Below are 9,039 nucleotides of genomic sequence, written 5' to 3' on the forward strand. Positions count from 1 at the left end.
AACCACCAAGAGCTGATAAAAACATAACACTGCAGCCATAATTCCACATCAAACCTTCAGTAAGAATAGGCATTTATTCTTCACATCTTGTGTTGGACCTGGCACAGGTCATCTCTCTCCACCAGGGCCCTAAAGGCCAAGGCCAAGGCCAAGGCCAAGAGTGAGCAAGTGGTGGAGAGGGAAGAGTGGCAGGTTCACTCCTAGCCCTGTAGAACAGATCAGGGCAAAGCTGTGCCCTTCCCATTTACTGGGACACAACACTGACCAACGGTTGCTCCTGGATGGCAGAGAGTGGACAGGAGTTAAACTGCAAGACAACAGGTCCTCCTGCCCTTTTCAAGGTTCCTGAAATCCCCAAGGAAGAGTTGACAATTTCAGTGGCAGGGCCCCAATGTGGCTTTGTTTGCTAGTGTGGGGATTCTGCAAGGGGCTCACTCTGAATGCAAAGTAGCCACGGCACACTTTCCTACTTTCAGGATGGCAAGGGGCAACTGGAGGGTGCTGCTGACTCCTGTTAAGGCAGAGTATAGATGCACAGGCCTCCTGGGACCCTTTCCTCCACCTTTATCCTCAGTTCTAGAGTCTCCTGCCCCTTCCCATTGCTGTGCAATGAGGATGACAGAGATGGCCTCAAGGGACTTGGAATGGTAGCATGGCTGGGAGTAGGAAGAAAAGAGCTGTAGGAATGGTCAAACAGGAGCTTCAGCCTTGGAAGGCCTTTTGTAAGGAAGCCAGGCAGCCTCAGAAAGGGTAGGGGGCTGCAAGGACGGCCATGAGACCCAGAAGCAGCTCCGCTCTTTGGTACGGTGAGGGTGTCACTTTAGAACACCCTTGTCATTCTTCTTCCATGCTTCTGGGAATCTTGGCTGCTTGCCTCTGCCTCCCTCGAAGCTCTTCTATCTGGTGCTCCAGCCCTTTCACCTTGGCTTCTAGGTGGTTCGTTCCCTGAGCTCCTGGAGCCAGTGAGCTAACTCAGCAAGGCAAAGAGAATTTACAAGGCCAACAGCATCAAGGCCCAGGTAGATGGGTCAGGCACTGACCTCACCAGGCCCACAAAGCCAGCCACAAAGAGGACAAGCTTCAGACCCTCCAGGATCCACTCTAGCAAGGCCAAGACCAAGCCTAGGAGCACGGACAGCAACCAGCAGATGACCAGTGCTGCTGTTCCCCACAGTAGAAGGGTCTGGACTTGGCTAGGGCTGAGCTTCAAGTCCTGGGTGAGTTGTTCACCATCCAGCCCCAGGGCACTCAGCAACTGGGCTGCAATCCCAGACAGGGCAAAGCAGGCCACAGAGATGGCTGATGAGATAGCTGATGAGATGGCTGATGAGATGGCCCACATCACCTGCAACGGGGTCTCCGAAATCGCATGCATGGTCTTCTGGCCCCAGCCAGGTATCCAACGTCTCCTTCAGAGATCAGCCAATCTGGGTCAAAATATCAGCTGAGGCCTCCCTCCTCTGTTGGCCAGGTGAGACAAACTCTCGATGAGACTGGGCTGATACAGACTGGATGAGGAGAAAGGCCACTAGGACTATCAGGACAGCTTTGAACAGATTACCGTGTGCTTGTGTCTGTGCGAGGTGTTCTGTTCTGTTCTTATCCTCAGCAAGCAAGCAATCCCTTCTGCACTGAACATCTTCTAACTCAACTTGGTTCTGACACTACCGACCTGGAGACTGAGTCATATCTCTTTGCCCTGCTCCAGCCACTGCTATCCTTCACATGAGACTTCGCTAGAAAACACGCCACCAAACCGGTGCCTCAACTCCCGGGGCACAAGTTGACTTCTATACTATGTTAGAGGTTTGTATCACTATCAGCCTTGGCCAGAGAAACTTTCTTCAGTGGGCAATGGTGCAGGAGCTCATAGCTGGTGAACACCATGAGAATAAGTAGCAAGTGTTCTGTTTTAAATGGGACACCAACATTCCCCCTCTGCGCGCACACACACACACACACACACACACACACACACACACACACACATGCATACATACTGCAAGGTTCAGGGAATATTGTAGAACAGGAGGTAGGAAGAATGTAAGACCTGGAAGATGGGGAGAGGGAACCTTTGAAATGCTGCTTCTGGATATCATATGCCCACTACACTCACTAAACTCACTGGAGCTACAGGAACCTGCATAAGACCTGGGAGAGGTCAAGGCAACAAGACCACTTAATATTACAAGCACTTCTAATTTGACTCAGTGGATTACAAAAAATGAAGAGGGGGCATGAACTTGGGAGGGAGATATGTCAAGGGGTGTTTCAGAGGGACTGGTGGGAAGAAATGAACCTACATATGATCAAGATATATCATGTGCATACATAAAATTGTCAAAGAATAACAAGAAGCGGCCAGGCGGTGGTGGTGCACGCCTTTAATCCCAGCACTTGGGAGGCAGAGGCAGGCAGATTTCTGAGTTCAAGGCCAGCCTGGTCTACAGAGTGAGTACCAAGGCAGCCAGGGCTACACAGAGAAACCCTGTCTAGGAAAAAAAAAAAAAAAAGAATAACGAGAAGCTATTCTTAAAAATAGAGGCTCTACGGGAATAATGAAGTTAAAATGAAGTCTTTAGGGAGGATCTTGGTCCAATTATTATCCTTATATAACAGTATCTGTGGAAACAGAGATGCCAATCTGCACAAGGCAGAGTCAGAGACTGGAGTGATTCTCTATAAACCAAGCCAAGGGACAACATAGCCTGGTGTAATAGAGGCAAAGAGGGTTTTGCACCTTAATTTCAAACTTCTAACCTCCAGTAATAGGAGAAAATACACATCCATTGTTTCAAGCAACCCTGTTTGGATAGTTTGTAACCAGCCCTAGGAAACTAGTTTCTGTAGAGAGATCACTTCCTGCTAAGCTGAGCAAGGCAAACTTCTAGTAAGAAGTAACATATAAATTGAACTTCAAAAAACTTATACCATCTGGTAAAGCATGATGCACCTGCCTATGGTCTTAGCTACTCAGAAAGCTAAGGCAAGAAATCACTTGAGCTCCAGGGTAGTCTGGGTAACATAATGAGAGGCCATCTGTGCTAGCTAATTTTATGTCAACTTGACACAAGCTATAGTTATCAGAGCGGAGAGTCTCCGTTGAGAAAATGCCTCCATAAGATTGGGCTGTGGGGCATTATCTTAATTAGTGATTGATGTGAGAAGGCCCAGCCCATGGGGTAGGGGGGTTCATTTCTGGGCTGATGGTCCTGAGTTCTGCAAGAAAGCAGGCTGAGTAAAGTATGATGAGCAAGCCAGTAAGCAGCACCCCTCCATGACAACCGCATCAGCTCTTGCCTCCAGGTTCCTGCCCTGTGTGAGTTCCTGTCCTGACTTCCTTCAGCAATAGACAATGATATGGAAGCATAAGCCAAATGAACCCTTTCCTCCCCAACTTGCTCTTTTGCTCATCGTGTTTCATAGTAGCAATAGTAACACAAACTAAGATATCATCTCAATGTGTGTGTGTGTGTGTGTGTGTGTGTGTGTGTGCATGCGTGTGAAATGACATGAGAAATTCTAGGCATAAGCCCAGTCTATTTGAGACTGAGATGACTCAGAGGCAAGGTGGCCATTCTCCCTTTAACCCCACAAGCCTGGGTCACAAGGGCACCTTTCAAGGACCAGATCCTTAAGGAGCACAAAAGTCCACACCCTTGGCACAAGTTGTAGTCTACAGATGGGCCATGACACTGGAGAAGGTTCATCCTTGGCAAAGCCCCACTAAGTGTCCCTGAGACAGAAGACAAATATGTGGGAACTGGGGCAGAAGAGAAAAGACAGGACAGTAGCCTGGAACAGCTATTAAAGGAAGATTGTTTAAAGAAACTTCTAGAAATGAATAGAGATAATTGAAGGGAATTATTCTCCTTTAGTCAAATAGAAAAGATATGTGTGCCACTGAAAACCAGAATACAAAGGGAAGACTGTTTCATGAGACCTTGCTTTAGGATAACACAGCGGGAGGGGGCTGCAATTCATAGGTCAGGGCTAATTTCCAATGCAAGCCAACTAAAACCCATGAGACCCTTTTCCTCTAGTAAGGATATGGAGATTTACAAGTGTTCTATTTAATCTTTCCCAGACAGTGTTCAGTGAATTACTGCTGCTGAATCCAAAGTCCAGCCATGTATGCCTGCCACCAGAGCCAGGCTTTTGACTGTGCCATATTACTGTGCTAGGCAGAAGGGAAGAGCTGACACACTTGAAGAACATGGAAAGGAAGCCATGAGGCCAAGCATCAGGCAAGGCTGCCTGCCAACACACAGAATTCAATCCAAGTTGCTTAAATGAAAAGACATCACACAGAGCACTCTTATGGGTGGGGCCATAAAGGCTGGAAGTTACAGAGAAAGAGTCAGGGAGCTTCAACCCCAGATACCTCAAACATGAGGATGGCAAGAGTTGGCTATAGCCTGGTGCCATTAAGCTGACTCCCCAACCATCAACCCTGGTAAGAACTTATTACCCAAACAGTTATCAGGCTTCACTCATTGTTTGACTTCCTAAGGTTCCCCCAACACATATCCTTCAGCCCCTGAGTCTGTCGATGAAACATCTTCCAACACCCTTGCCCTGCCCAGTGGTGCACAAGCACACAAACCTTGCCCCAGAAACCCTAGCCACCTCCTCAGGGGCATAAATAACCCTTTCTCTCCTTCTACCCCCAATAAATAAATCCATTTTCTGAAGTTGTTCTCAGGTGTGCTCATTACCTTTGCTATGCACTCACCTTCGCCAGACTAAACGTTTCTCCCTCCAGTCCAGCTCATAATAAGTACACCGAGGGAAAAGTGGACACAGGGCTGTACTTATGTTGGTGGGGACAGGATTAGAGGGATCAACAAAGCGGTATCAAGGTTCCCAAAGCCCAACACTAGAAGAGAACATCTTCTGCAAGACCTGCTGACTCCCAGAGCTGTGGAGCTGGAGTTACGATTAGGATCTGTAACCATGGAAGGATACCATTAAAGCCAGAAAGACTGAGCCAAAGCAGAAAGGAGAAAGCAACACCTTATCAATGCCATCAGTCACTTGTCACCTGCACGCAAGTGTAAGGGTTCCTGGGTTAAGCAGAGGCTGCGTGAAAGGCAGAGGAAGAGAAGGACACTTTCACTGAGGGCAGGGATCCTGTCCTAGCCCTGTCTCTGCCCCTGATGGGTCCTGTCGTGTGTCACAGAGAAACCCTTCCTCCCGGTTCGAGTTTGTAGACCACTATAGCCAATGGGAGGCTTTGAATGTCAGTCTTGACGGGAGAAACCAGTGTATTACTTCCCTCTGTCTCTGCTTCACCCATACCAAATCATAAAAATAAAACAAGAAAATGGGCTTATAGACTAAAGCATCAACATTCAAAACCTAGCACAGAAAACTAGAAAATTCCTGATGTGACTGCTCATGGGTTACCTTACAGGGTTTCTCATTTCAGAGGATGTCTGCTGAGCCCACTGTCACACCCTGCTGGGGCATTTGTCCTGAGGACTGCTATTCTTCAAGAGGACCTGCTGGTCCGATTCATTGGTCAGTGCCCTGTTAGGGCCCAGAAGAGAAATATACCCTCCTTGGACCCTAGGGAGCTGGGCTGGCATTCCTCGTCACCAGTGCTCACTAGAGACTTGGTACCTTTTGTGCTTCATTGCAACCTCTCTAGGCAACTGCTTCAAACACGGCTGTAAAGACTTCCCTCACTGAAACTCCACTGTCAAGTTTGGCAAACCACTTTGCCCTCTTTTGCTTTGAAAGCTAACAAGAAAAACCAAAGGGCAGAAAATGCACAGCAGATAGCCTGACTCTATGCTGTTTTTGCATCAGGAAAAAAGTCATTTCAGACAAACCATTATTCTGTGAGGCTGCACACATCTGTGGCTTACAAGAGAGAGTTAAAGAGCTGATTTTATATTTTGGGATCAGTGGGTCCAAGCCATGGCTCAGAGGGAATTGAGAGTTTGGGGAAAAAAAAATTCTGTTTCCATGCCCAATGAAACTAAAAGTCACCCTCCCTCTCTCCCCAGAGCCCTAAAACAGTTACTCTTAGAGACATGAAAAACAGTGCATTCCTGAGATATTAGCAAAGATCAACCGAAGAGAATTGCTACACTCCAGTCATGAAAGCCCTGTGGAAAGGCTGAGACAGGGCTTCCAGAACTTTTGCTTCAAGACAAATTAACATGTGAAGTCAAAAGCAAGAGGATGGTTTCAAGTGTGAGACCTGCCTAGGCTACACAATGACTTCAGAATGAGAGACCCTGTCTCAAGAGAAAGACAAGAAGACACTGAAAGAAGATAACAAAAGATTAAGTCCTGTGCAGTGATTTGAATATGGTTATTGGCCCAGGGAGTGACACTATTTGGAGGTGTGGCCTTGTTGGAATAGGTGTGGCCTTGTTGGAGTAGGTGTGGCCTTGTTGGAGTAGGTGTGGCCTTGTTGGAGTAGGTGTGGCTTGTTGGAGTAGGTGTGGCCTTGTTGGAGTAAGTATGTCACTGTGGACGTCGGCCTTACCACCATCATCCTAGCTGCCTGGAAGCCTTCTTTTGTCTTCTGGCTGCCTTTGGATGAAGATGTAGAACTTTCAGCTCCTCCTGCACCATGCCTGCCTGGACACCACCATGCTCCTGCCTTGATGATACTAGACTGAATCTCTGAACCTGTAATCCAGCCCCAATTAAATGTTGCCCTTACAGGGGCTGGTGAGATGGCTCAGCGGGTAAGAGCACTGATTGTTCTTCTAAAAGTCATGAGTTCAAATCCCAGCAACCACATGGTGGCTCACAACCACCCATAATGAGATCTGATGCCCTCTTCTGGTGCGTCTGAAGACAGCTACAGTGTACTTATAATAAATAAATAATAAATAAGTCTCTTAAAAAAAAATGTTGTCCTTATAAGAGTTTCCTCGGCCATGGTGTCTGTTCACGGCAGTAAAATGTTGACTAAGACATCCTGGATATCTAGAAATAAAGATAAAAATAAAAATAACTCCTGTCAGGGAAATCTCACTAGGTGTCTGACATTCTTCTGCTCTTTAGCAAAACCAATCATTGATTCTCAGGAGAATCCCATGTGGCAGGTAGAAGTATTATTCCCACTTCACAGATGAGAAGGCTAAAGAATTGAGACACAAAGACTTGAAGCAACTTGCTTAAAGACGTGTAGTGAAAGAAGGGAGAAATAGGATTCAAAACCAATGTCTACAACTACAAGTTGTCTACCACCGGTTTAAACTCTTGTGAAAGTTTCAGCTTCAAAATCCATATGAGGGGTTTAGGGAGATGGCTTAATGGTACAGCATCTGCTGAGTGAGAATGAAGATTGGAGCTTGGATCCAGGGCCCATGTAAAAATGCAGGCATGGAACTGAAGGGATGGCTCAGCTCTCTTTGGAGAGCACTGGCTTCTCTCCAAATGACCTAAGTTAGATTTCCAGAACCCACATGGCTGCTCACAAACATGAGCCCTAAATGAACGTGGTGCATATGCTACATGCAAGCAACACACATATACACACACACACACACACACACACACACACACATATATACACACACGATTCAACACACACATACATACACACACGATTCAAGCATGATTGCATGTACCTCTCAGTGCTAAGAGGTAGAGAAAGGAAGATCCCAGGGTTTGGGTCCTGGACAAATTAGTGAGCTCCAAGCTTACTGAGAGACCCTGTCTCAAAAATTTATGTGGGCTGTGATCTAGAACACCACTCAGTGTTGACCTCTGGCTTCTGCCCTGCATACTTGGAAGTGAACAATTCACATGAACACTCCATTCTGTTTCTTTGGGAGTTCGTTTTTCCTCTACTTGACACAAATGAGGATTGGCTGGGAAGAAAGGGCTTCAACCGAGAACACGCCTCCCCCAGACTGGTATTTTCTTGATAATTGATTGTTGTGGGAGGGGCCAGCACACTATGGGAGGTGCCATCTCTAGGCAAGTGGTCCTAAGTTCTACATGAAAGCAAACTGAGCAAGCCTTGAAAAGCAAACAAGGAAACAGTGCTCCTACATGGTGTGTGCATCAGCTCCTGCCTCCAGGAGCTTGCTTTGAGTTCCTACCCTGACTTCCCTCAGTGAGGGACTGTGATGTGGAAGTAAGTATAAACCAAACAAATCCCCCTCCCCAGTTACTTTTGGTCATGGTGTTTCATCACAGCTATATAAAGCAAACTAAAAATCTAATACAGTAGAAGCTCCCGTATGTATGAAGGTGATCTAAATGACCAATAACGGGCAGAGCATTGCTGGCTATCTCTTGTCACCAAATGAAGCTTCCAGTACTGACAATGGATTACATCTAATTGAGTCCTCGGCTAAAGGGGGTCCCGTGGAGACCCTCAAACAACTCAGGCTACTGCCAAGACTATAGGTTATCTCCACGAACTGATAGCAAAGCCCTGTTGTTAAAGGCAACACCTACACAACTCATTGAACATGAAGAATTCAAGCTGCTGCCTACCTAGAGCCGTCACCCCTACGAGTTAGCACTCTTGGTACAAGAAGGTACTGGGCACGACACTAAAGGAAAAACATAAACACCAACACAACTACAAACCTTTTGATCTACAATGGTGCCCTACCTTCAAGAAACTTCAGTGCGATGGTGGCACGAAGCTTGTGGGAATCACCAACCAATATCTGATTTGGCTTTAGGCCCACTCCACAAGATGAAACACATACACCTCTTGGGTCCTTCTTGCTGCAGATGGAAACAAATACAGAGAGAGACCCACAGCCAGACAATAGGCAAAGAGGGAAACCCTTTTGAATATTCAGCCCTAAAAAAGTAAGTCTCCATCAAATCCCTTCCCCCAAGGCTCAAAGCACCTCCTTGTAGAAGAGGAGGCAGAAAGTGTAAAAGCCAGAGAAGATGGAGGAGACCAAGAAAGCAAGGCCTTCTAACCACAGGACTGATGCTCACATGAGCTCACAGGGACTGAGACAGTGTCTTAGTTAGGGTTCCTATTCCTGCACAACATCATGACCAAGAAGCAAGTTGGGGAGGAAAGGGTTTATTTGGCTT

The 9,039-nt window shown here is 46.8% G+C and overlaps 1 pseudogene; it reads right to left on the bottom strand.

Moving 5' to 3' along the window:
- Positions 1-834: 834 nt before the first annotated feature.
- On the bottom strand, positions 835-5,591 carry LOC116089411 (annotated as a pseudogene).
- Between the last annotated feature and the right edge of the window lie 3,448 nt (positions 5,592-9,039).

Source organism: Mastomys coucha, unplaced genomic scaffold (assembly GCF_008632895.1).
Source record: "Mastomys coucha isolate ucsf_1 unplaced genomic scaffold, UCSF_Mcou_1 pScaffold14, whole genome shotgun sequence".
Taxonomy (NCBI): domain Eukaryota; kingdom Metazoa; phylum Chordata; class Mammalia; order Rodentia; family Muridae; genus Mastomys; species Mastomys coucha.